This window comes from Apteryx rowi, unplaced genomic scaffold (genome assembly GCF_003343035.1).
Source record: "Apteryx rowi isolate R43461 unplaced genomic scaffold, aptRow1 scaffold_674, whole genome shotgun sequence".
Lineage (NCBI taxonomy): Eukaryota > Metazoa > Chordata > Aves > Apterygiformes > Apterygidae > Apteryx > Apteryx rowi.
Window position 1 is genome coordinate 396,008 of NW_020450954.1, and position 27,930 is coordinate 423,937.

Consider the following 27,930-nt stretch of genomic DNA (forward strand, 5'->3'; position numbering starts at 1 on the left):
GTGCACCTTACCACCCCCTCTGCTAGGGAGGCAGCTGTGGTAGCAGCTGCAGTGACTGATGGGAGGTGCTGCAACACCAAAGAAAACTCCCATTTTCTTCTGAAAGTTTAGCCTAAAATGTGGATGTGCTTTAAAAGCAGGGTTAACTTTTAATTGACAAAGTAGTTATTCTGTTAAGATATTACAATAGGAACGTGAAGCTCTATGACTGTGTGTACTTAGACACTTTTCTATAGCCCTGCAATTAGCAGAAAATAAGCTGTTCAGTAGGCATTCACCTTCCTCACTAAGGCTATTCCATGGAGGAAAGGGAAAACTTGATTAGATTTTTTTTTTCTCATGAAAATGAGAAAATGGTGACTCCCATTTCCCCATGAAATTTCAACTTTTTAACCACTGGCACTGTGCATGTTGAGATACTACTGCCATGCGCTGAAAGGGACATATTAATAAGTGCAGATGCTTTCAACAGGGCATGAAACAATCCCAGTTTGGCCATGCTAGTTCCCCTTGCTGTCGCGGCAAACAAAATCAGTAATGCTTTATACACACTATGAGATTTTTCTGGGAACGAAGCTGCCTTATATAACATCACCTTAATTTTATGCCCTCACTCCACAGCTTGCTTTTCTTCCTTGGGCTGTGCAAATATCATATTTCTTTTGCAAAGTGTTCAACTGCTAGCCAGTTCCCATGTCAATCTGGAGTAGGATTGGTCAGGAATTTTTCAGTTAAACATTAATTAGAAAAGTCTATGTTTGTCAAAACCAAAACTGACTGCTGAAGCGATTGTTTTTGACAGATGTCCTCTTAAACATTTTTTCTTTTAAAGAAAGTTTGAAACTTGCCAAAGCATCTTGCTGATGTGGTCTGGGGATTTGTTTTTTTTGTTTTCTTTTAAATGGAAGCCAGTTTTTCATTTAAAGAAAACTTTGGTTTGAAATGAATCAATTTATACTGGGGGTATAAAATAAAGGGATCCTAAAAAACCAATGTTTCAATTAATGACCAAATTTCCACATTTTCTTTTTATGAAGGTTTTTTATGTTTGGGAGACTTTTTCTCCCAGTCCAGGACAGAAACATTTTTGGAAATGTTAAAGATGTTCATGGGACAGGAAAATTGTTTCTGTCTCCACTTCTAAACTGGAGCTGTTCAGGAGTCTATGTGAACCAGTTCCTGGAAACTCCAGCAAGTTAAAAGTAGAATGCAATACTTTTATGATAATATCAATTTCCCACTTGCCTATAAACCACTAATTTTCTAGATTTAAAAGTTGTATTCTCCTCTGGAATCCAATTTATCTTGTTTTCAAGCAGTTGTGCTGAAAAAACCCTGAGTGTTTCCACATGAATAGGGAAAACTGCTGTGGCATGATTAAAAAGGGGAAAACAATTGAGAGGAGAAATCAGAGCTCAAGTTATAGAATTTGTAAATAGTTGGTTGTGGAAAAACAAACCAATATTTAGAGAATACATTTAGAGTGCATCTTGTACTCAAACCATGTTGGCTTGCTTTTCATGATATGAACAAATACCATAAATTTGGCTCTAATTAACTGATCGCTACTTATTCAGTGGAGTATACCTGGTTATTTTACAGCAGAAAACAGTGTTGCCTCATAGCAAGTTAGGTATTTAACTTAAAATAAATACTATTACAAACAAAAGCTTTTTAGGTTACTGAAGCTTTCTACTTAATAAAACAATTCTATGTGCCTGGCAAACAGTACATAAAAAGGCATTGTGTTGTACTCCTTTCTCTAAAGCAAATATATAGTAGCTAGGAAACAAGTCAGTTACTCTAAGTATCTGATAATGACAAGAAAAAAAGAATATTTAGACATTATGATTACTTAACTTTTTCCATTGCAGCCATCTAGCATAAGTCTACTGATTAGTTCATCCCCTTTTGGGTACATCAGTAGACAAGCAGATGATTTAACCTAAACAAGTAGAATCTTGTGGGCACAATGGGGAAGAGGAGTCAGAGCTTCGCACGGCCAGGTTGTTAAGTAGTGTCAAATAGTCAATGAGTGTACAGAGAACTATAATGCTTGTTCTGAAGTGACATTATTTTGGACAGAAAAAGCAGCATGGCAAAGGATATGGTCTTTTCTCCCACCTTTAACTCCCATAAAGGGTATGGTTAATATGGGCCATACTTACTAGCATATGCTTTTTGCTTTCCTTTAGGGACTGTTTCATTTACCTAGGTATTAGACAGTGCTTAGAGTGGCAAAAGTGGTTTGTTTTTACAATGACAAATTTGACTTAGAATTTGGCAGAGTTTTTCAAGTCACAAAGACGACCTAAAAAACTGGAGGAAGAAAGACCATCATTTCTTTATGCCCCAACTAATATGGTTTGCATCAGCATGAAAGTTTGTATCTGTCTAGAGGGAGTATCCTACACAGCAGACTAGCAAGTGTAGCCATTAGTGCTGATTTCAACTTTAATTTTTAAGAGGTAAATGATAGGTAAATCAAATATCAGTGGGAAAGATATGTTTGACTAACATATTGCTACTTGCTCTTGCATGAGATCAGACTTGCTCAAGAAGTTTACTTAGTCTTTAGTGATAAGAGAGATCGCAAGGCACAATATTTATTGGCTAACGATAAATCAACAGTTAGTACTAGTGGGACTGCTTATATGCCTATCAGAGACAATAAACTTAAATTATTCCAAAACTGGCACAAAGGATTATTCCTAGCATTGCTTTACATGCCAAGATTATTCTGAAAATCAATTTTCAGTGATCTTGGCAAATGGACTGTAAGACTGTATGCTCAGGTTTTAGTGTTGTTTTCAAATTCTACAGGTAAATCTGTGTAAACTGAGTTCTTCTATTCAAAAATAATAAGATGCATATAGTTACTCATGTCCATGCCAACAGAGGCCAGAGGAGTGACCATGATCAAGTTTACTGAAGATTATAATAAGGTATTTAGTCCTGATTACATTGCAGCACATGAGCTGTCTAGAAGGATTCCCTCTGTATCACTGAATGGGTGAGGAAGGCAAAACTGAATGATACACAGTGACTGCTTCCTGAAAAGTTCTCTCTCAAAGATTAGGAGATTTCAGTAGTACTTATTTCATGAGACAGATACCTGTTATTTGTATAGCTGCTTTCTAGGGGTGTTGATAATAACATCCACATCAATATTCATTCCTTTAGTGTTATACTGGGAAAGCCATATAAAATGGTGTCTTTAAATGAGAAAGTGAATAGTGAGCAGTGAGCTTTTACATAGGCTGATGGAGAAGAGGCATAATTTAAAGAGAAGCTATAGTGTACCTCAAAGAGTAGTCATTTTAACCAGTGAAACAATAAAGCTGCCTAGGTGTGATTCTGATTTAACTCCATCTTAGCTATTGTAAAGCCACTATTTATTTTTACAAGAAAGCACCTTTATGCACTACACCTCATCATTTTGCACTTGCACGGAACTTTCATCAGCTTCAAAGCACTTGAGATATGAATCAGATTTCCTAATAACACTGAAAGCAAAATGAGTTTTGGTTTCCTAATGCTGGTCACATTCACATAAGTGCAGGTGTGGAAGGTTTTTTTTAAGGGGTGGGGTGGGGGGAGGTTTACAGAGTTATACAGGAAACCTATGACAAAGGAAAGAAGGTCCTTGGATTTCCAAAATTTCCCCATTTAGAATCTTATACACTTGATATTAAATATATAATAAAAGATAAAGAACTCTTTTTTTTTTAATATTGAAAGCGAGAGGAGTGTGAGGCAGTACAAAGTTCTTAGTTTGAAATGGACAGCCCTTGCTTCTTTACTCCTATGAAGAATGAGGGAATGGTATAGGACTCAGATTTATGCTTTTATTTGCTTGATAGTCAAGAAGCTTGATATTGACCACTGAGGTGTCAAATTGCTATAGAACAAGCAGAAGCAAAGTGACTACTTCTGTCAAAAGCCAAGCAATAGCTTGGATACATGGTGTTTCCGAAATGATTTGTGATTACTCCTGGGCAGACGCAGAGGACAGTTTACAGTCTATTCCTTGCTCAGGAGGATAACATATGCTATGATGCAGATGTTTACAGGTATTCACACTGTTTTCCTTTTCAAAGGCAGTTCAGTCTCAGCTATTTTCTACTTCCTTTTCCCTGTGCTCCATCCTCTCTTACAATTCTTCACTGTTATTCAGTAAGTGCTTTTACTTCAACCACAGAGATATCTACTCTAGGGCTCTAGCGGCAGTCTGTAGCCACTTGGCGCAAAGAAAGATGGGTTATACTTTATCATCATGTCAGGAAACTGCTATTTGAATCAGTGATGTTCAGAAGCCATGTAGTTTTAATTGACGGACCACAGATTTTGGGAATAATCCCAGTCTGGTTTCCTGCAGTAGCTATTTCTTTCCAGTAGTTTAGCTCTTGAAAGTCCATTAGCTCAAGTGAATTTATAGAGGCTAAACTGCAGTCAAGATAATAACACTCTGGTCTTCAGCAGCAAGTCAGATTCTGTCACCAAAATGATATGAAAGACATTCAAGGTCTTCCATTCCATGCTAAATGATGTACACTGTTGTTCCCTAGGGCATTTTCTTCAGTGACATCTGACATTAATCATCTTGTGAGCGCACTTGTAATTTACATACATTACTTTTGCACACTTACTTTGGGCAAGGTAAGAAGACAAAGTTTTTTAAAAACTCCCTACATATCATACCTTCTTGAAAGGAAGAACTTCTCTAATCTGGAGTATCTAATCCATAATTTTTCATCTTCAGGTGACCATTATACTAATCCAGAAACAGACTGATTGAGGACTCCTTCAGATACAGAGGCTGTTTTTATCATATGTGGCCAATATATTATTTTTTAGTTGTGGCACTCAAAACATAAACCAAAGGAAATCAGAATCTGCAATAGATGAAGAAAATGAAATAATATGTAAACAGTTAATCATTTTTAGACATGTTTGGCAAATTTTTCTGGTAAGAATGCTATCACTCTGGAAGATAACTTAATAGAGAGACAGGACAGGAAAGTCGGTTTGCTCCTAATGGTATTGCTGTGGTGTAGTGGTGTTGAGATGGCTATGTTCAAGACTGATGCTATTATTTGTTCTAGTTTTACCATAAGTGACACTATGATATTTCCAAAATCAAGCCTGAAAGCCCATTAAAAAGACCCTGTTGGCCTGACTCATAATAAAATGCAGGAACTGGTTTTCTGTATCCTGCTGAATGGAGAAGCTTTCAGAACATTCAGCCTGATGATTCCTAGCTTTTATGACTTAAAGTACGGGCAAACTTAGTGTTCTAGTGATATGCTTTTATCACCCTTTCCATTTTAATGGTATGTCATTTAACATAAAAGTTACTGCAGCAATGGACAGGAATGTTGCTTCCCCATTTATTCATTTTTTCCTGTTTTTGTGCATTTGTGTCACTTTCATGGGAGGCTTTCAAAAGTTACTCAACATTTGTTAGTCTGGCAGAAAGATACTTGCATGCTTTTCAACTGAAGAAATGAGTTCTGTGCTCCAGGTGCAATCCTGATAATTGAAATTTAATTTAACATTGAAAGCTACCTCCTATTACACTTCTGTTTTAACAGTATTCCCTTACATTATTTCTTATTGTATTGCCATTGTATTGCTTTAATAGACCACACTGAATTTTATTTCATTTGTCTTTCAGTGTTCATCACTGCTTTCTTGGGTCCTTAACCTAACAGTGTACAAGCGAGATGTTCCTTTCAGGAGAAACAGCAATACAGAGTTACTGTTTACATTAACTTATTAGAAAATCTGCTGATGGAGATGAGGACACTTTTTCAGTGTGTCCAACTTTACATAGAAGGCAGCACTAAATCCTGCTACGATTCACATCTGGCAGTGTGTCAGCAGATGAGCCAGGGACATTTTAAAAGTAAGTGTTAAGATTGTACAAAAGAACATTGGTGTTAAACCTTCTGTGATAACTGTCTACTACTACTTTAAGAAGTAATTAATAAAGGAAGCTCCACTAGTGCCTAAGTCAGCCACCATACCTGACTAATCAGAGATATTCAACAAACTAGAGAGGAAAGATGGTCCCATAGCTGAGGGCTATCCTAAAATTTAGGAAGCCTGGCTTAATGTCCCCGTTTGTGGCTTACTGTCTAAAGTCACTGCCTTAATAAGAGTTGGACACTGTAGGGTGTGAATTGATGTATTTCAGTTCTTCATGTACAAAATAATTTTCCCATTTCATCAAGCATATTGATGACTTTAATGTCTCCCCAGTTTTGAATCAAGAGTGACTCTAGACTTCTCATTTGTGCACAGGTCCCATCAACGTGAAAGGTACTTTCTGTCCTGCAGTCAATAGTCTCACTGTTAGTGGATATAAAGCTAGGGGATGCAAGAAATCTGGGTTTGAGTCTCTTTTCTGTTCAGCTTGGACTTAAACCTTGCTTTCTAAATCCAGATGGAAAAGCAGGCAGTTAGGTGAAAAAAGAGGAGACTTTTCTCTTTGACCAGATGGTCTAGCTTGGACTCAAGACCTTTTTTGATGAGATTGGTAAATAATTTGCACAAAAATGCTAGCCTAAGATAGACCTGTGTTTTCTGATAAAAATTTTTATACTCAAATTTAATTTCCAGGCCTATATTATTGTTAAATATATAGAATTATAAGATAGTGAGGCACTTGGACAAGATGATAATTAGAGATATATAAGAAATGTAGATATCCAGAGAAGAACTTGTAAAAGTTGTCTTTTTCCATTTCTCTAAGCTACTGTGCAGGGCCATAATAGGTATAGCGGACCTGTCTGCGTTAAGGAAGCCCTTGCAGGAATTATAAATGATGTTGTACATTATTTGTTTCAGCCCTATGGTCACTTTTAAACAATAGTTTTGAGCTCCCATACATAACTCCTGTTGTCATATTAATAATTTTTCAAAGTAGGACAACATACAGACTCTTGCCTCTTTCACAGGTCTCTGGAGCAGGAGCTGACAGAGAATTCTGAAATGTTAAGTGGAGTTTCCTATATCTATCTGCATTCAGCATGGATCCTGACCCTAGGAAATAAATTCATTACAGTTTGCCTGATGTCCCTGTGTCATTCAAAAGGTTAAAAACAAATGGACTCTTCAGAGAGCAAGAATTTTGAAATTGTTTGACACAAATCTTGGAAGAACTCATCTGTGCCCAGATCAAATGCTGTGTCTAGAGAATTTCTTAGAAAAGGCCTGCCTTCAGTGCCCTCTCTGTCCAGCTTTGGTGAAGATCTTCACCGAGATGAAGTATCAAAAGACTTCATTATAGTGTAAATAGAAAAAGAAAAAAGGAAGAAACGATCGGAGAAATGAATTTGCTACTTAGGGATTTAGGATAACCACCTTGCTGCAGAACTTCTGTGCAAGGATAAATATCTTTTAGGATGTCTGGCCACATTGAACATGCACTTAATAATAACTGCAGACCTTTGGAGAGACCTTGGCAGGTATCTGTTGCATATAACATTTATTACAAGTTTAGTTTTTGTCTCAGTTAGGGACCCCGACTTCATTGTTTTTAATGTGCTCTGTAAGTACAATTTTTATTTGTTTGAACAGCAGTTCATAAGTTGAACAACCCCTTTTTAGCTACAATATATCTATGGATATTTTGATTCAGTTATTTGTTATGTGTTAGTTATATTGCATATGATTATATATTTTTTTAAGATAACTAAAGAGGTGAAACACAAGCAGAACCCTGAAAGTTAGAACTGGGGCCCAGTAAAACTAAAGCTCCAGGAGAAAAAGAAAAACATTGCATAGTTCACATGGAAATTATTTACAAGATGAGGAAATGAGAAAGTCAAACCAATGCCACCTTTTGCTTTTTGTGCATTGTGGGGAGTACTAGGTTCCCCACAGCTGGCCTAGCTCAGCTGGCTTGCAAATATAAAGCCTGAGACCTCAGGCTGCAAAGACACAACGAGCACTTTGATTTTGGTGACTGCCTCCCAGAAAGGAACAGCCATGTGTAAAGTACCTAGGCATCTGCAATACCTCGGCAGAATTAGACACCTCAGAATGAATCCTGGGAGGCCGGCACACCAAGGGCAAGAGTCCGTGGCAGTTTAGGCCAACTTAGGTCAAAGCTGCTGGTCCCCTGACTCTTCCGATTTCTGGTGATGTGTTTCTACCATGTGGAAAGTCAAATCAAGTAGCTGATCTGGCAGAACAGTCACTCTATAGAAACAAATGATTACTAGCCAGATAACCTGGAGAGCTGGGTTAGCTCTCTGAACTGATTCACTGCAGTCGCTCACACATGGCGAGTGGAGAGTTCTGACTTAGATTGGCTTAAGCTGCTGTACAACAGTACCAGTAGAGGAGCGGTGACCAGAGAGAGTGCTTTATACCCTGTCCCTTTTTGGGATTGAGAAACCCAATCTGAACTGCAGAATGACTGAGATTTTCAGCCATGACCCCTCTCCTAGATTTATGACTCTGAATCACTCATTTTAAAAACACATAAAGCACCAGGATATTGTCTGAAATGGGAAGTGGTGGATGTGCTTTCTTGCTTTTATTCAATATCCCCAAGATTAAATAATGTGGCTCCAAAGCTCGCTTCAATGCTTAGACTAGGGCAGAAACCAAGGTGTTCCTTTTCCCAGGTGTAATGGTGGGCAGTTTGCTGCCTCTCTGGCTAATGGCTATTTAAGTGTTTGGTAGGGATTCTGCAAAGCAGCACAACATCAAGAGGAAGAGTGGAGAGAATTTCTCCCCTTGAATATCTTCTGGACTCAGTACTGGTGATTAGGGCAGGCTTCCTGTGAGTGGGAAAGGTAGATCTGAACTCCCTCAGATTAACACAACATGGAACCCAGGTTTCCCACATCTGGGGCAGAGCTGTAGCTTTTCCATTATTTTATGAAAGAAAAATGGAGAAAATGGCAGCAGCTTTGGTAAGATCAGGAGGGATTAAATAATCACAGAATTTACTTATGACCAGCCTCCTTCTTTGGCTGTGCCAGTTCATTTGGCTTTTGTTTTGTGATGAGCTCAGCTATTTCAGGAAATGAGAAGCACACTCTCAGCATGTCTTCTGGACTGAGCTCCTTAGGGATCTCAGGCAGAAGAAACTGTCCTGATGAGAGCTGGTTGCGACTTAGTTGGAAGCAGTTCTGGGCATGTCTACAAGAAGAATAATAGGCACTTGGGAGACTTCACTGGAGACATTTAGGTACCTAAAGAGTGCATGGGGAGTGGGATATTTGTGTTCTTGGATACAGAGGACTGAAATCCAACTAAATACTAATTTGGATGCCTAATCCCTGTGGCACATCAGGGCCTAAGTGCAGACAGCAGCTACAGCCATCCCAGCTGGAGTAGATAAACAGTCCCTTGCTTATTTCTGTGCTAGGCTAATTCACCCTGTACACAAATATCTCATTCTGGAGAGCTGCATGTAAACTGGAGTTGTGAGAAATGTTTCAATTAAGTTAAATCTTTTAATTAAATATTTTTGTTTCTTTTTTGTCCAGAAAAACATGTTTTCCTCAAAAAGAATGATGATTGGTGATTCCTCCAACCTGAAAAATCTGGAGATCATAGATTTCACACCAGAATGTGTATTTAAATATTACTGAAATGGACAATCACTTTCTGTTTACTGGATGGTTAGTACTCAGGACACCAGTGGCACCAGTGGTGCCAATAGCTATGCTGGTATAGTATTTATGTATCTTTTATAGAGAAAATTGATGAAAAATAATATTAGGAAATTTTTGAAAGGTGATTTGGAGTTTTTCCTCAAAACAGTGGAACAAAATCTAGTTTGAAATTTCAATGCTGTTGCTTAGAATACAATGCAATTTAACTTAGCTCTAACAGCAATAAAATATTCTGGAGACTTGCACTTGGTTCAATAGTACCTTTTTATCCTTTAATAGGAAAGAAAACATGCTGTAGACAAGAAAGTCCTCCATCTCCTTATGAATACTGGATATCGTGGGTGCTACAAACATCTTCTAATAACCCAAAGCTATTAGAAATCAGTTTTTATTTTAAAAAGTGACAATAATACATTTCTTCCATTCTCTTCAGTCCTCATTATAAAATTCTTCAGCAACTCCCGCTTCTTTCTCTGCTTCTTTCCTGCTACTTTTCTTTTTCCCACAACACGTTCTTTTACTGCCTTATTTCTGTGCTGGTATCTTCATAGTCAGCTAACGGTCGGTGAGACTGCACTCTGTTCAGCCCACCTGTGAATGGCTTTCTCCTGCTTGATGTTGCAGTGGCAATTTAAATTTGGTGAATAGAGAGAAACTATCCTTATTTCCTCCTCAAAATTTCCACTCCTCTCTGCACCATAATTTTTCCAATCACTTTATTCCCAACCTTTTAGACTTCAGCCACCATTGATTCCTCTGTCCTTTACTTATCACATAATCTGTTGCAAAATACTGTCATTCATTTTTCTCAGCTCTAAAATCCATTTCTCCTTCCCATTTCCATAGTAAAAAGCCTTCCTCTGCCCACCTCTCTACCACCTTTACTTTTCAGTTTCCCGCTCTCAGGGTTCCTCCTATTCCATACCTTCAAGATTTTATTACTTTAGCTATTTAATTAATCTTTTCTTCACTAACTAACATCCAAACTCATACTCTCACTTACCCTTTATTGCTGTCTACCATTGCAATCTTAATACCTGTTATGCCTTACTTTCCCTTACTTTCTCACACTTTGAATGCCCCCTTAAAGTTTCCATGTTCTCTCAGTCTGTGATGGTTACTATTTCTGCCCTTGCAGAGTTGTTTGTTTTCCTGGAAGATCAGGATATCCAGTTCTGAGGTGCACACACCCTCTACAATTTCCTATAGACTGTCTCTGTCCATATTTCAGTTTTCCTGCTCCCCAAGTTCAGCAGTTCTTGCCTCAGGTTGTAAGCAGGGAAACAGCTGGAGAGCCAGAGACAAAGGCTTACACTGAGTATAAATGACTGTGCCATAAAAAGTTCTTAAGATCATATGGAATGGCTGTTTGGAAGGCAAACAAGTAGTATTTTGCATCTCAACAGAAGATTCAGCCCACTTAATGAATGAGATAAACTTCTTTTCTCTGCAGAGCTGACTCAAACAGTTTCTCCTGCAAGAAAATTTTTGGTAGTTCTGTGGAAAGAACTGGTCAGAGTTAAATTGAACTGTCTGCATGTTTGGTCATAAAGTAAGATTTTTTCAAATTTTTGTGCCTGGGTGGAGGTCTGTGTTCATGTTCATTGTTCCATTGCACGGAAATGTTGGAAAGAGTTTTGCCTTGCAATTATTAATTTGGACTGACATGTTTCCTCACTGGGGAAGACTCATGGGCAAGTACTATGGTTCTTTTGCGGGGAATATTCTCAATTCTACCCTTCAGGAGGCAGGAGTGCCAAGCACTTTAAGAAAGTATAGGTCTGCTCCTATTGTCAGAAACCATCTCTGGACATTGAACCTCTATACTACTACAGATCTACTTCTAACATCCCAATTCTCATTAATATTCTGGAAACAATTATGGACACTTCTCTAAGGCATTCTAAATGTCTCAAAACTCCTTGAAGTTGTTGCTCTGGCTTCACTCTGACTTACAGCATCATCACTGTAAATGTGCTATGACCAATTTCTGGTGGTTTCTAGTGATTTCTGGAGAGAAACTGACAAAGATTAGATATTCTTGCCAACAATATTCTGTCTAAATCCAAGTCTGAAATTTTGATTCTGGGGAGCTGCAGATTCGTTTAGAGTCTTAGCAGGAATAAACATGCATTGTGGAAACTTTGTTTCTGCCTTTAAGAAGCTTTGCTTACAAGGGAAAAAGAAGCACAGGTTCCAGCCAGCTGTAAGCATGACTGGCTCCCACCCATTTCATGGTCCACGTTGCTGTCCTGTGAACAAGACAGGGATTTCTTGTGCCTCTGTGTGGCAACATGATAGCAACAGCGTCAGGTAGGCTCAGGCACTCAGGCTGGGGTGGGATGTGGAGTGCCCAGTGGAGTAAACAACCACTGGACACCCAAAAGATAAGTGCTCATCCACAGGCACCCAGACCAACTCAGTGTTGTCCCCACAGGTTTGTAATGTGGAAATCTGGGGAGTGTGAGCTCCAGACCAGCCTTAACAAACAGTATATTGCACAACTGAAGACATTCTTGGTGGAGCTGCTTTTTCTGTTCAGGGGACTCTTTTCTGACACATGCAGACAATACTTAGGGCACATGTTGCCCTCTCATATATCATCCATGCAGTGGATGGAAGTGTTTTCAATGTGCTAATAGCACTGACCTTTGTATTTCCATTACACATCATTCAGAGGCAGTGACAAAGCATATGAAATCTGAAACAGTCTGAAAGTCAAATTTAGATGGTTTCTAAAAGGTTTTATGTTTATTTGTAGCATACACTTTTTTAAATATAAAAAATGAATTGAGGTCATATTATAATTGCATTTGCTGGGAGAGTTGCTGCCTGCTAATCCTATCAGATGTTGTCATTGTTCATAAACTAAGTTTGGGCCCAGCCAAATTTTGTTTCCTGCTGAGGTCCCTGCCTTGAGATAGGGTCGTGCATGGTCATGGCTAGAAATAGCAGAATGGCAAGCAGAATAAGGGGTATGAGGTAATTATTGTCAGTTGGAACCTGTTCTTTACTTGGATGTAAAGACCACTTTTAGAGATGAGAATGAAACCCTCAAAGAGCAGCATGATCTGTTCTTGTTCAAGTCTGCAAGTGGGTCAGCAATACCATAACAGAATTGAACTCTAAGAGTAGTCATCTGCTAATTCATGCAAATGGCCCACATTCTTAATTTGCTTGACAACTGTTTAATTTTCTCTTGTGATTTGACTTTTCCTTTGAAGGTGACTCATGCAGCAACAAATCAAAGTGGACAACATTTTTTTTTGTCCTGTGCAATCCCATGCAGGTGAACTAAAGCATTTGCACCACACAGTTGTTGGAACCCTGTTCTTCTAGGCCAATATATACTTGTCTACCTTCATATTTTGTTTATTTATCTAGATCTACAAGATGCCACGACTGCGATGCACATGATGCATAGTTAGAAAGGGCTTATGAGTAACTTACGGAAGAGTTTGCTGAAGGAGTCATTTTGTCTGAGAAGAGAAATTACACTGATGCTGAAGCTTTTCATGTATCCAGATTAACATAGAAATGATATCTTGGTGATTGAGGAAAAAAAAAAGAAAATTTTAGGCCCCTACAAAACTAGTAGTAACCAAGAATAAATTTGGTTTCTGTTGGGAGAGCAATATAGAATTCTATTATACCAGAACTTTTGCTATTAAATTAGTGAGATCTTGTTTAGTTGCTTCCTTTATTAGATTTGAAATAACTCCAAAAACAACTCTATTGACTTTTAAATAAATTACATCTATTAAAGTTACGTGAAGTCAGCAGAGCTTTGCTAGGTTAAGTACATTTTAAAGACTAATTAAAAATGTGTGTTTTTTCTGAGGAATGTATTATATCTATATTTTCTCATTTTTTCTTTTTATTTCTTGCTTATTTTCATTTTAATTTTCAGAAAATTATTGTTTTACATTCAAGGTAGGGAAAATGCATACAGAAGTTAATGTAATTTTGTGTCTTTTCTAACTACTATGACACATGGCATGTCTTCCTTTTTCTTTCACATTGTTTAACATGGGATGGAAGCAGTTATTGGTCAGCCCTTACCACCTTTTCTTCTGGCAACTAGTCACTTGTTCACATTAATAGTGGTATCATCATCAGCTGCCTCATCCACAGGATAAGGTGCAACATCATTACAAATAAATGCCAGGATATGGCTTTCAGTTAGGTCCAGACTGCAGAAATTTATATAGGTGAGTCTTCTCTTACACACATCATCTCATGTGGTTTGGTGCCACTATTCACAGTATGGACTGCACTGAGTCATAGCACTGAAAATCAAGCAGCACACTTCTAAGATTTCTTTAGGTGTTAGCTGTACTTTGAATACTCCTTAGAATGGGATCCCCCTTACACAAGTGGGAGTGAGAAGACATTGATGCAATAGTCACACAGCCTATTACATTCCTACTACAGAGAGCTCCATGGCTTAAGTTATGAGGAGTAAGGGTTGGGGGAGGGTTTTCATGATCGGAAGGAGTGCTGTTGCCATGGCATTTGAGCCCTCTTTCTCCACAAGATATGAAGATTTTACTTTCTGAGAGTTCCCTCCATCTTCTGAGGTCTGTTTGATCTGAGGAGCATTATTGCAATCAATATTTAAAGGAGAGGGAGATGAGTGTGTCAGGTGGACAAATGGAACGGGAAAAGACTGATTTAAGATGGATGATTGCACAGGAACAAATTGGGAAGAAGCTTTCTTTGAATAAATTTGTCTGGAAACGAGAAAAAGGCTTTCAACAGGAGCTCTGGAACAGCCTTTGAATAAGAATAGAGGTAAAAACTTACTTGCTTTTGATATTAACTTGGTACAGAAAAGGAAGGAAAGGTAAGAACTGTTTTTTAGAAACAGCAGGGGATTTGGATTCAATTAGGCATGGTGTTCCTTCCCATCCACGTTCTTATTTTCCAGTGTTCCTAAAACTACTCCTAAACCACCTGCTGGAATTGGCCATAATAATAAAAAGCAGTCCAATCCAGAGAGCTGCTGAGGGCATTCTGCCAGACTGGTTCAATAGCAATTGATTTGCTTGGCTCCCTGCTGGATACACTCTGTACCTTAGAGGATAGGACTGTAGCACAATTTAAAACAGTCTCTCACCTAGATGGCTTGGGGTTTAACACAGAAAGAAAGTCTGCTGTATGAATATTACTCAGCTTAGTTTTAAAACATAAAATACTGTCTTCAGGTATTCCCATCAGTATCTCACAGAGTTGGGTGCAGTCAAAGGAGTTCAGGGTGCCTCTCGCATTCAACCACTTTGCTGCTGTCCAGCAGTATAGTTTCTACTTATCAGAACCTAAATAGAGGTCTTGCTATTCTACATGTTTGAAATACAACTGATGGCCAACGTTGCATGTAAGAATAGTTTCTGCCATAGAAGTCCATTGGAGTTAATGGAAAAATGCCTTATACTTTAATAGCAATTGAATTATTTGGACTCTTATGAAACTTTATGAACCTTAAACCAACTGAATTCCCACTATAGATGGGTCTGTAATATAGTACACTTCCGGATAAATTTAGTTTCCTTACATTAAAGTTCTTTTAGATCATATTTACTTGAATTCAGAAAGACCTTTTCCCTCCATCATTAAAGGGACGTGAAGTAACTTTCTTTTCACTAAGGAGTAAACTACCTTGTATTTACTTGGGCTGTCAGCATACTTCAGGGCAGATATATTAGAGCAGTAGACTGGTAGTAAACATATGCCACAGCTCATGCATGTGTTCTGCCACTGTGGTAAACACAAGGCAATTAACAAAGTATCCTCGGCTGAACGAATTATAAGTAAATATATATTAGCATATATAAAATATATGCTGATATAGACTGATTAAAGTATCTCCCCTAGACCAACATTAGATAAGCCTAAGAATCTATAGTGTTGTTAAGATTCAAATCTTGGGTTAGAATAGGTATGTTATATTCAACAGCAGAAACTGGCAAGAGTTGACTAGTTAGTCCACTCCCCTATCACTATCTGTAAACACATTTTGTTGTGTGTATTATAATTATAAAGGGTAAAAGGATGTTTCATAGGATGTTCTATCACAAAAACTGGCAATAAAGTCAAAAGAAATGTGCATAAAATTATTTTATGCTTAATTTGCTAAAGCTAAGACAGGTGTTATTTGACTGACTTTAACTGTATTGGAGTTATCTCATAAGAAGAAGACAAATCTATAGGCAATGGCTTAATGAATCACAAAAAACCTCCAAATTTTTCAAAGAACTGATCTAAGATGAGATGAATGTCATGAGATATATGCAAAAAGTATTAGATTGTCTAATATATATTTTCATTCACTCTTCCTAATTTGTAAGACTTAGGGCCACATTGCTCAGTTATCAGAGCCATCATATTTTTGAAGTCTCTTGCTCTTTGCTTTTTCATATATCATACTGATATACAGGCTACATATTCAAGGGCACAGTGTAAATATGTTGGGTGGAAATGCATGGGCTTTGTTCTGGTCATTTTCAGAGTGTCTAAGAATATGTGATCAGAAAGACTGACTTATTCAACTGCAAAATCCCATTTTGGCGTGTAGATTTTCTGCATGTTAAGCTCTCTCGGATGTTAAATTTTGGCCCTTCGATTTTCGCTCTTTATAGTCTATTTCTGGATCTGCCACTATTTTACTGTGTGATCCTGGAAAATCACTTTATTAATATGTATCTGAATTTTCTTTGCTGTAAATTGTTTACTATGTTCCAGCATGCAGAGGTGCTGCTGTTGTTTGAAAAGTGAACTTGTAGAAAAGGTGGTATGATGGGACAATTATCTTAAAAAACCTGTTAGAATTGAAACCCAGAAAAAAAATCTGGAAAAACAGTAATAAAAAGAATTGACTTTTCATAATTTGTTTGATGTTTGTTCTCAGTATTTACTAAATCCTCAAGATAATAATATGAAGGATAGTACCTTTCCTTTTTTACTGATGGCTTTCTGGATTCATGATTTTCTTAAAAGCTCCTGAAATGTCATCTGCTTTTAAACATAGTATGAAAAGAGGTCACAGCATTTATCATACCATTAAATGCCTGGCCAAGAAAAATGCTCAGTAGAAGCAAAGTCACGCAAAGTATATTTTTCCTATTGTATCATACACATAGGATATAAGCCACTCTCCTTTCCTAAACTTTACACTTTCTTGCTTAATGTGCTTGAACAGTTCTACCTCCTGTTTTGTATGAAAGAAATGAACACAACATAAAACCATACCCACTGTATCCCACAGATGTAAAAGGATATTAGTAACAATAAACATATGAAAGACTTCAAGGAAGGCAATATAATTAAAGCCATTCAGTATGAGTTATGGTAAATAGAACTTTTAAAACTAGATATATTTTAGACCTATATGAGATGTATTTATATTATATTTTATACAAGATTAACAGTTTGATGGCTAAAAGTGACATTGTGAATATAAATACTTCAATTTCTGTTAGTACATGCAACATTTTGTTTGTAAATGAGCCTGATAAGAAATCAATGTGGTAAACATTAAATACATGGAAAACTGACAAATCCTGGTCTGCAATTACAAATGAGGACTAGTTATTAAGCAGGTATGTTTCTATCTATCTGGTTCATACAGGAATATGTTCTTCTAGACACCTTGATAACCTTCTGCTCTACTATGAGTGAATAAAGAAACCATATAGAAGAAACTATAAAAATCACTAATGCTAACGTCTGAAGTAGGCAAATATTGAGGGAACAATATAAGCTAAAGAGGAAAAATCACTGACTTAAGGTGATCTGGATCCATTGCTAAATAAGGTACAGCAAACATGGATTTACTTTGGATTTGGATTTACATGGATTTGGTTAAACCTAAAATCATATGTCTAGGAAGAAAGAATGCAAGCCAAAGTCAAAAGCTGGAAACTATATCCTGGGAAAAGATGTATGTATATAGGTAAACTAAGCAATTCCATGACTTGGCTCTGAGGCCAACTGGCCAGTTTAGCTATATTCGTATAATTAGTCTCATCTGAGCTGCATAACAGGACAGCCTCATGCAAACAGCTTATTGGTAATAGTCCCTGGACTAGGCTAAGTTCCCAGTCAGGTTTGGGACCATTCTAACAATTTAATATGTAGATGATCAAGTTATAGGGCCAGGATTTTGTTATTTTACAGAAACATAACCTGGGAATCTAAAAAGAACTAAGAGTCATGGCAAATAAAAGAAGTGCTCAGTGCAATCCTGCAGCCAAGAGGTGTACTGCCTTGGCTATATAAAACTGAAAATTTAAAGCAGGCATATAAAAGTTATGCTACCTTTGTATTTTTTACTGACTGCTGTTGAAATGCAGTTGTGATGTCCTCAGATAAAGAAGGATATTGATCAATTGAAGCAGGTTTAAGAAGAGCTAAGACAATGGTTGAAGGAGTATGAAACATACCTCATTGTAAATGCCCTCAGGAGCCATTTAGCTTAAAAAAAAAAGAAAAAAAAAGAGTTGAGGAGTGGCTTGATCAGCTCCTGGGTAGTCCTTGCAGGATGCAAGATGTCATACAGATAGCAGAGGTAAAATAGGGTCACCATCTTGCACAGGGTTCAGTGCTGCTTTAACTAGATTGCTTCCAGTACTCAGCCTATGTCAGATATCTCTGCAGTACACTGTGACTGGTAGTGTAGACATATGTTTGGAGCAGACCTCAGGACAAATCCCATAAACAGATTTCTGTACAGTAAATCATTGTATACTGAATCACTGACCAATGCCCAGTCATACATGAGTTGTCAGCTCTAAGCTGCCATTTTCATAGCTCCTGCATTTGAGAAGTTTCTGCATTCCCTAGGTGGAGGTGTTCCCCCTATCCTTTTCAAGATCCTCACCACACAGAATACATATTTGACTTTTTATGGTATCTCTGTGACTTGGTTTACATATAAAATAATCAGACATAGGATTTGAAAACAGCTTTGTCTATTCTGGTCAGCATGATGCTTATCAAACAGCTAAGACGACTTTTTTTTTTTTTATGTTGTGAGGTTCAATAAGTGTTTGTAAAATTTTTGAACACATATAACAAAGGGAAAAATGTTAAAAAATTAGATTCCTGTTACCAGATTATCAGATGTATCAAGCTATATCAGTTAGATTATCAGATCATTATCACAACTGCATTCCAACAGTTTAGAGATAAGCATGAAAATAGTTTGTGGTTATATTTTTAAATCATTTTACTTGAATGATAAAAAGTAGCTTGCGCATCTCACTCCTCTCTTCCCAAGCCCATTGTGAAAGCTATGAAAGTATCTGATCAATGTTTTAGGATTTTGCCATTTCTAAAAACATTAAGACTTGGAAATACAACTACCTTTTGGACGCTGAGTAATTAGGACCACACTTCCCACCTACATTAATTAAAATAGGGCTACTTGTAAAGGAAGTTATTACTCACTGTTCTTGATTTTCATCTGACGCAAACAACTGACAAAGCAACATCTACACCACTCGAAGGTCTGGTGTAATACGGCTATTGGAGACTGAGTCCTGCCTGCAATGCTTTGGTAATAAGGTGGATCAGATAAGCAATTCCTGATTTCAGAAAGTTCCTTTCATCACATAAATGATAAGTAGTAACCATGCTATTAACAATTTATTATACATTTTTCTCTAATTAAGGCTTTTAGGAGATCAGTGTGTATTGTGATACTAGCTGGCGAATGATACTGCGAGAAACCTAAGGACTTCCTTCAGCTCCTTGCCTTAAGCTGCCGTGTGTCTAGGGATGGTAGAACAGACTGCTTCTTGCAGTGCTCTGGGTTTTGAGATCTCTCATCTGAAAGCTCTCTGAACTGCAATAGGTATAAAAGTGTTGTGCTAAGGACACCGTGACAGCCTTCATCCATGATTCCTGTGGTTTAATTGCTTTATCTTTGAACTTACAGTATTATTTTACTGTAACTGACATGAGTTGATGATAAGGGAAGAAGACATTGTTAGACCATAGGCTAGAGCTATTTACAGTGCAGCACTAACCAAGCTCCTTCTGTCCTGTACTTCATTTTTATTATTATCATTATTTCCACCAAAGACAAGGATTTCATAATATAACAGCATACCACAGCATAGAAAAGTACACCATAGCAAAACAGCTTAAACAATATTCAATCTTCCTAAAACAGAATAAGTCTTATAAGAGCAAGTCTTGCTTGAAATTGCACTTAAATAAACTTACAGAGAAAGGTGGCATATTCAGTTGCATTTTATAGCAGTGAGCAACAATAGAGTGACAGTCTCCCTTTAAAGGCAGTAGTTTCTCTGGTATACTCTCTGCTGGGCAATACAAATAGAGTTAGGGCTATACAGAGTGGTCCGGCTTGTGATTTCTGTCTCATATTTCAGTAGGCACAGGGCTGGCATCACTGAAGAAAATACCCAAGCTAGCTTTAAATGAAGCTGCTTTGGTAGCAGAAGCTGCCTAGCTTGCATAGGTGTGTTAATGCAGCACTCACTAATTTACTCCCTTTCTCACTAACAGAACTAGGCTAGATTTTGGGGTATTTCTGCATGGAGATGGATTACCCAGTGCAGACACAGTGTTTAAGATGTTTGAGTGTCTTTAAATATAATCTGTAACTTGTAACACTTGGCTTAAGGAGGAGCCCCATACGATTTTATTACTCATTTATTTCTGTTCCACATCCCTGCCTGTAATTCCCAATGTTCATTTTGTCTAGAAATTTACTGATTTCTATGAGCTTATTGCCATTTGCTTACAAAATAATATATGAAAATTTTGGTTGTGTGAAAGGTATGAAGCATTTCATTTATGTTTTATAAACAAGGAACCCAAAGACAAGGATATCACTTAAAACTTAAAAGAAGATATGATACAATCAATCTTAAATCAGTTTGCACTACTTTGTTTTTTTCTTTTTTTTTAAATTTATTTTAAGCACAGATTTATCAGTATGTCAGAACAGCACAAATTATTCAAAGCACACCAGCCATTTAAATTGGGTTTACATCTGGTTTGCATTGCCAGAACAGTGCAAAGCAGCTAAAGCACGCTAGTGAATCTAGTCCCTACTTTGGTTTAGAGGACCTACATTTAGCTTAAACCCACATTTACATGGTGCCTGGGCAGGAGGAAGGGTGTAGACGCTGAGTTCATGTTTCTGTGGTTTAAATGTTTCCATCAGTTCCTGTCTCAGTTATACTGCATGGATGCTTTCTTTGTGCGTATTAGAGACAGCAGCAGTGCCAGAGGAAACCTTCTGACTTAGGGTAGAGGCACAAAATCTCTGCAGAAAGGAGATTTCTGAATCAGTTAATCTGCCAGTGAAATGGAGTGACACATGCGTCCAGCCCCTCATATCACAGACTTGCTGTAGCCAACTCCTGCAGAGTTGTCGCGATGATAAGCTGAGTTCCCTCAGAGTTGCAGGACCCCCCCAAGAGTCATCAAAGCTACTGACACAAGCCTATTTACAGCCTGTATAGTTATAGCCATTAGCTATAACCATGCATAGATGAGCTTAATTACAACTTAATAAATTCATTTTTTTATACTCTGCACACAGGCTTTTAATTAATTAACACTATGGAAAGTTTGACTGTGTTATTTCATTATTAAGACTATTCAGGACAAACAATAGGTCAATAGAAATGCTGAATTTCTTGAATGATTTAGTTTTTAACCAGTTTGAACTCAAGCTAATTAGCATATGAATTTATAAGCTCATAGAAAACTCATTCTGTATTCACAGAGTAAGCACTACAAGTAAGGTGAGGATATATTTTTCATTAAAAAAGCTGAGGTTGAGTCCTTGGTACAAGTGCAAAATAAATCCATACTTTAACTATGGAGTCATGATGTGGAAAGCTGTAATGCAACTGTGATAAAAATCTCTATAAAAGCTAATATTGTTTCACTCAGCACACTTTTAGAGTATTCCTAAGAATCTCTGTATGTTTCATATTTAAAGGCAGGCATGCAGCAAACAAGTGATAAAGTGGTTTCATTCATTCACTATAGGAGTAGAAAGAGTCTAATTTTATTTAAAAGGTGCTAGGATTATAGAATTTCTTCAAGCTAATGTATTGTAATTGAAACAAAGCTTATAAAAGTATATATATATATATGCCATTTATAGGTGGCAAGCCATCCTCACGTTTAATGAGTTTTGAGACTGGCTTAAGTCTGAGACTGGCTGACATCCTTTCTATCCTGTCTTAATAATGATGCCACTCAGTCTCTTCTTCTTTTAGTCTTTTGGAAGATGAGAATTCCAGCATCTGAGTGTTTTTTTTTTTTAATGTAATTTATTTATTTTCTGAGTATTTTATTTTTTGTGAAGGGTTTCTCAACTCTGCTGAGTTTCTGCTGTTCTCCACTTGCCCACGTTTTGCTGTGGAGAACTGTGTTGTTTCAAGTTGTGTTTGCTGCTGATTTCCAACTGTGAGAACTTCTGGGTCTTTAGGTCCTGTCCATGCATTTATAGTTCTCTGGTCTCTTGTTCCTTTATTGTTCTTATGAAGAAATTAAAGCAGGGCTACTGGTAAGATTGGGAAAGACTTCTGCGATATTAGTCTGATCAATACTTGTGCTCCTCAAGTATGATTCCAATTCAGCACTACTCTTGGGGAGGATTTGTGTCACAAGCCCTTCAAAATCATTTAGATGTTGTGGGAAATTTACACTTAACTTTTGAAACTATGCACATTGTTCAGCATGCACATTCCTTAAAATGAACCCTAACACAGAGCAATTAGAAGTGATGCTAATTCAAATGTGCACAGTTCATAGATAGACCTCCCTTCACATGTAGCTTGTATTTTGTATTTAGTATACTTCCTGAAAATGAAAAATTGCAGTTCAAGAATAAGACCTTTCATCTTCTTTTCAGTGTAGTAGAGAAGTGGATTAGGATAGGGAATTTTTCACTAGGTGGTCAGTCAGATTTTGATTCAAATCAATAGTGCAGGGAGTTAATTTTCACCAGACAGCTTTTCAGTAGCCTTTTTGAAATGAGTTCATGGGTTCAGGGCAATTCTTTGTGCACAGATGTCCATGTTGCATAACAACTCTCCCACACACTATTCTTATCTGTAATTTTCAACGTATAGACCAAGGGCATTGGCTTCTACACCCCTAGGCAGACCTCCTAACTCAGTGTTAGATATAATAAAGGGACTTGAACTTCCAGTGCTGTACCTGCTCCCGTGTGAGAGGACACTGATGCCAGGCTAGCACCTTGTACAAACACAGTATGCACTCCTTGTCACATACAAGAGCTAAGGAGCACTGAATGAAATTATGAGGCAGCAGGTTCATAGCAAACAAAAGGAAGTACTTTTTCACACAGCTCATAATTAAATTGTGGCGCTCACTGCCACAGAATGATGTTGAGACCAAAGTATAAATGGGTGAAAAAAAGGGAGTAGAGAAATACAATAGCTTACTAAATACGATGTTCTGGAGGCAATCCCCAGTTTAAGAAATCCCTGTACTACTGATTGTTGGAACTTGAAAGGATATACCAGGAAAGGATCATTGTATACAAATTCCACTTCTTATGTTTTTTTTTTCCCCTTCAGCATCTGCTAATGACTATGGTCAGAGACAGGATATTGAACTAGATGTCCAACTCACTATAGCAATTCTTTTGATCTTATGCTTTTAATCAAATTATGTTCCTATTTTGTCTACTTAGAAGGATCTAAAGCCCTGATTGAGAAAGGCATTTAAATATCTAACTCTCACAGATTTTAGAGAGCTAAATATTTATGCTTACCATGGCCTTCACTTCTTAGGCTGTAAACTTTTTGGGGTGGGGCAGGTATACCTTTTTAGGAGGCCTTTGCTTATTTTGAATTTGGAATTAAATAAAAAAGATCTTGGTAACAGGGATAACAGTGTATAACACTATTTCTTTATAAAGGTTAAATAATCTGCTTGCCTAAATGGCTTGTGCCACAGCAAAGTCCTGAGTGATTTATGTAAGAATGATGACACTAACATCCACTGATGTGAATAAGAATTAACTTCCTTTACAAAACTCCGCAGATTTGTGATGCATGTATATTACATTTGTAGAAAGCTATTTATCACCTGTTACCCATAATACTATTGCAAGATGACATGTAACTTACATTTACCTAGCAGGCTATTTGAGATTTCATCCATTTTGCAAAAGCATCTGGCCGCAAACCTATGACACACGTTGGTGAAAATCCAGATATGAAAATGAGGAAACCAAATACCAAAAATCTCAGATCTTACCTCTGCCAGTTCTAAGCCTAACAGTGCAGTGAAGGTTTCCTTATAAATAAACAGGAAAAGGTAGTGCAGTATGCAGAGAACGGTGCAATATAGGGTTGACAATAAGTTGACAGTTAAGCAAGCTAGACAGCCTCAGCCTTCCTCGATTGCCAGTGGTTTTTATCCCAAGGAGAGGTAAGGAACCTCTGGAAAAGCATATCGTGGATGGCAGAGGCTGGGAAGGATTGCAGCTCCCCCCCGCAGCCCGGGCACAGCAACAGCTGGTGTTTCCCAGGGCGCGGGGAAGCCCCCGGCTGCTGCGGCCGGTGCCGGCTGCGTGGCCCGTCCTGCCCGGGGCCGGGGCCGGGGCCGGCGGTGGCGAAGCGGGCCGGGCCGGGCCGGGAGCAGTCGCTGCCCCGCCGTCCGCGCCGGCACCTGCTCCCGCCGCCGCCCTGCCTCCCCGCCCGCATCCCGCCGACATTTCCAGGGAAGGGGCGGGAAGGAGGCGGGGGGGGAGGACGCTGCCTCGTCCCAGCGCCCCAGCGGTGCCGCAGAGGGGCGGGGGGGGGGGGGGCCGGGGAGGGGCGCGGCCGCTCCCCGCCGCCCCCGGGGAAGCGGCAGCCCCCGGGCAGCGGCCCCGCCGCCGCCTCCCCTCGGCCCGCCCGGCGGAGGGCTCCCGGCCCGGCCCCGGGTGGGGGCAGCTGGGGAAGGGGGCTGAGGAGGGGAAAGACAGAGGGGAAGGCAACTCTTCATCTGAGAGCAAAGACTCGCTTGTTCGCCCTCACCTTCCTCTGGCTCCTCGGATTAAAATAATAATTAATAATAATAATAACAACAATAATAATAACAACCCCCCCGCAAGTGGCCCGGCGTTGTAAGGAGGAAGAGGGGAAGGTCGAGAGGCAGGAGGAGCCCTGCCTCGTCTGCAAGCCGGCGGCTGTCACACCGCCAGCCCATGCACCTCGGCTTCCCCGGGGGCGGCCCGGTCCCTCCCCCCGGCCCTCCCGCCCTGGGCAGCGGCGCCCGGCRCGGCGGATGCGCGGCGGCATCGCCCGGGCCGGTATCGCCCGGGGCCGGGGCGGCGGGGCCCCTCTCCCACCCCTTTGTGCACCGCGGGCGCGGAGCGACGAGTGCGGGCGGGCGCGCGCGCGCACACACACACACACACACACACTCCACCTTGCAGCCTCGGCGCCGCAGCCGCCGCGGCCGCCCGTTGTTGCACACACACACACACACACACACTGACACACAGACGGTCCCTTCGGTGAGTGCATTTTCAGTCGCACTCTCCACCGCCCTCCATCCATCCTCTCTCCCACCTCCCTCCTCTTCCTCTTCCTCCCCCTCCCCCCTTTTTTCACTCCATGCATCGGTATAAAGCAGACATTTTGATGCCATTTAACAAGGTTCAGGCTTAAATAAAAACGGACTGCCTTACCCACCCCCGCCTGGCTGTGTATACTTGGCACTGAGCGATCCCGGGGAAAGGCTTGTGCAGCTCGTCCCTAGCGGAGCTGGTTTGCTGCCATCCGCCCAACTTCAGCACCCAGCCGGCAGGGAGAGAGAGGGAGGGAGGGAGGGATGCGAGGAGAGGAGAGGCGAGGAGAGGCGAGGAGAGGCAGCGAGCGCACATGCGCTCTGCCACCGGCGCCGGAGCCCGGCGGCAGCGGGAGTTTCCCCGCTTGGCCCCGGCGGGTGAGTCACGGCGCGGCGCGGCCGCCCGAGGAGCGCCCGGCAGAGGCAGAGGCAGCGGCAGCGGCGGCGGGGATGCTCCGCCGGGCTCAGCCGCCGGCCCCGGGGGAGGTCCCCGGGCACCACGACCTCCTCCGCGGGGGGAGCGGGCGGGCTCTGCCGGGCCGGGGGCTGGGGAGACCCCCCGAGGGGCCCCTTCGCGCGGGGCTGTGGCGGCGGGCGCCCCTGCGCTTGGCCTGGAAATGTGTTATGGCAGGGAGGAAACCGCCTCGATGGTGAAAAGTGAAACGCTAGCTGTGCTGGGTTCCTGCCTTTTTTTTTTTTTTTTTTTTTCTCCCCACATTGGTATGTCCAAACAGGAAAAAAAAAAAAAGGTATATAAAACACCACCCAATTCTTCATTTTCCTCAGTGCAGATGACAGAGATCCAGGGATTTAGTGGCTGAGTAACTTTTTGATGGCAGGCACCTGAAGCTCAATGCCCAAATAAAGAACTGGCATGGATCTGCCAGTCACGGTCTCAAAAATCAAGACCAGGATGTTCTGAAAATCTGTCTTTGAATTCTGAATCCTGTCAGATCTTGCCAGTTATTTTTTCCCAGCTTTCCAAATTCCAGTTTCCAAATTTTGGCTCAAGAGAAAACATTATATAGCTTTCCTACTGTACCTTAAAAGTCTGGAGCCTGATATGCCTCAAGGCAACAGCATTGGAAAAATACATATTTGGCATCTGGATCCTGTCAAATCATGCCACAAATCCAGAAATGTTAATAACTCAAGAGAGAACACATTGCTGCATTTACCACTCAGCCAAAACAATCTGGCAAGGTGGTACAAAAAGACACAGGACTGGATTAAGGTGGTGCTGTGCCCTGCCAAAAACCCATATTAATTCTGTTCACAAAATTGGTCTAGGCTCCTGTATACATATATTGGGTCTGTATTACATATAGACCCCCCAAAGTGCTACAAAACTGACACCGAAACTGCACAGATGTTAGTAGGGTTGAAATTAAAGGGATTAAAAGCAGCCTAGAAGGGCTACCCCACAGGACACCTGTAAGAGCATAGGCAAATCCAAAACACCTCAGCTCCCAAGAATCTATCTTCAAAGCATACTTAACTTAACAGTATGGTGGTAGAAGTTGTATAGCTTATTTTTTTACTTCTGGGAGAAATGCTTCAAATTTCTAATCATAAGGACCAAAGTCAGTGTTAACCTCCTTGAAAGTCACTCTTCACAAAACCGCCACTCCTATTTTCTTCTGTCTTAATCCTCATGGTGGAGAAATCTGAGAACTGAAACTCATAACTCTGCTTGATACTAAAAGTTACAAGCTAAACAAAGACACTTATTTTATATCACATTCCTATCCAAGGTAATCCTTCAATTTTACACACATAAACTTTAAGTCGATCTCCTCTTTGTCTTACAGGTGCTCATATCTCTTCCCTGGCAAACACCCCCCTCTGCTCTATGGGTATCAACAGCCCTCTTCTCTTGAATTGTCCAACTAACATAATTAAACTAACAGCAACTGCTGTTTAGCTTGATGGTTAAGCTTCTGTTCAGGACTTGAGAAGCTTGAGGGCCTGAAAAGTTGTTTATTCCAAATGTCTCATGGGTCCTAATAAAAAATGCTACATACATGTACAGTTTTGTCCTCAGAAAATCAGGCCATTTTTAGTTACATACCCAGATAAAGAGGTAAGTGTAACTGAGAGTTACACATCTGTCTGAGTAGATGGCAACTTGGAAGTCTTTATTAAAATTTGGCTCCCATTCTCCTTTAAAAGGAGAGCCCAAAAGAATATTAAAAATGATAAAAAATATTTGTGGAAGTGTTAACAGTGTTGAATGTGCCTCAAATGCAGCTTCGTTGTTCACAGAGAATTAAAGGGACGTTAAAACTGTCTTACCTTTATGCAGTCCATACCCTGGATTGAAGCTGGATATCCCTTCTCTTAAGAATGTGACAAATGTGTATATTAGATTTTCTTATCCTCCAAGAATACAGACCCATAGGAAACACTCAGAAAAGGGCATGCTTTGCTATCAAAAAAGTCCAAACCAAGAACATGTATATCAATGAAAGGAAATAGCAAAAGCAATCAGAGGGTTCATTGATGAATGTGTTGCCTAAAGTGGGTAAATATATGCTAGTTTCCTGCTATTCCCATACTGATGGCCATTCGACAGGCTGTGTTCTGGAGAGTACAATGAACATCAGATAATGTCTTTATGCTGTTTGTTCTTTCCTCTTTCTGGAGATTTCCTTGACTAGAGAAAGATAATTTTGTAGTCTGCCAAACCAGGGTTTTGAACTTTGCATATATTTTT

General features: G+C 39.7%; 1 protein-coding gene across 1 annotated transcript in view; it reads right to left on the reverse strand.

Annotated features, from left to right (window-relative positions):
* The window catches only part of RGS17 (regulator of G protein signaling 17), a 77,539-nt gene extending 52,113 nt beyond the window's left edge, over positions 1-25,426 (reverse strand). The window contains exon 1 of the mRNA XM_026085793.1: positions 25,340-25,426. The gene's annotated coding sequence lies outside the window, so the exon portion shown is untranslated. The remainder of the gene's footprint in view (positions 1-25,339) is intronic.
* Between the last annotated feature and the right edge of the window lie 2,504 nt (positions 25,427-27,930).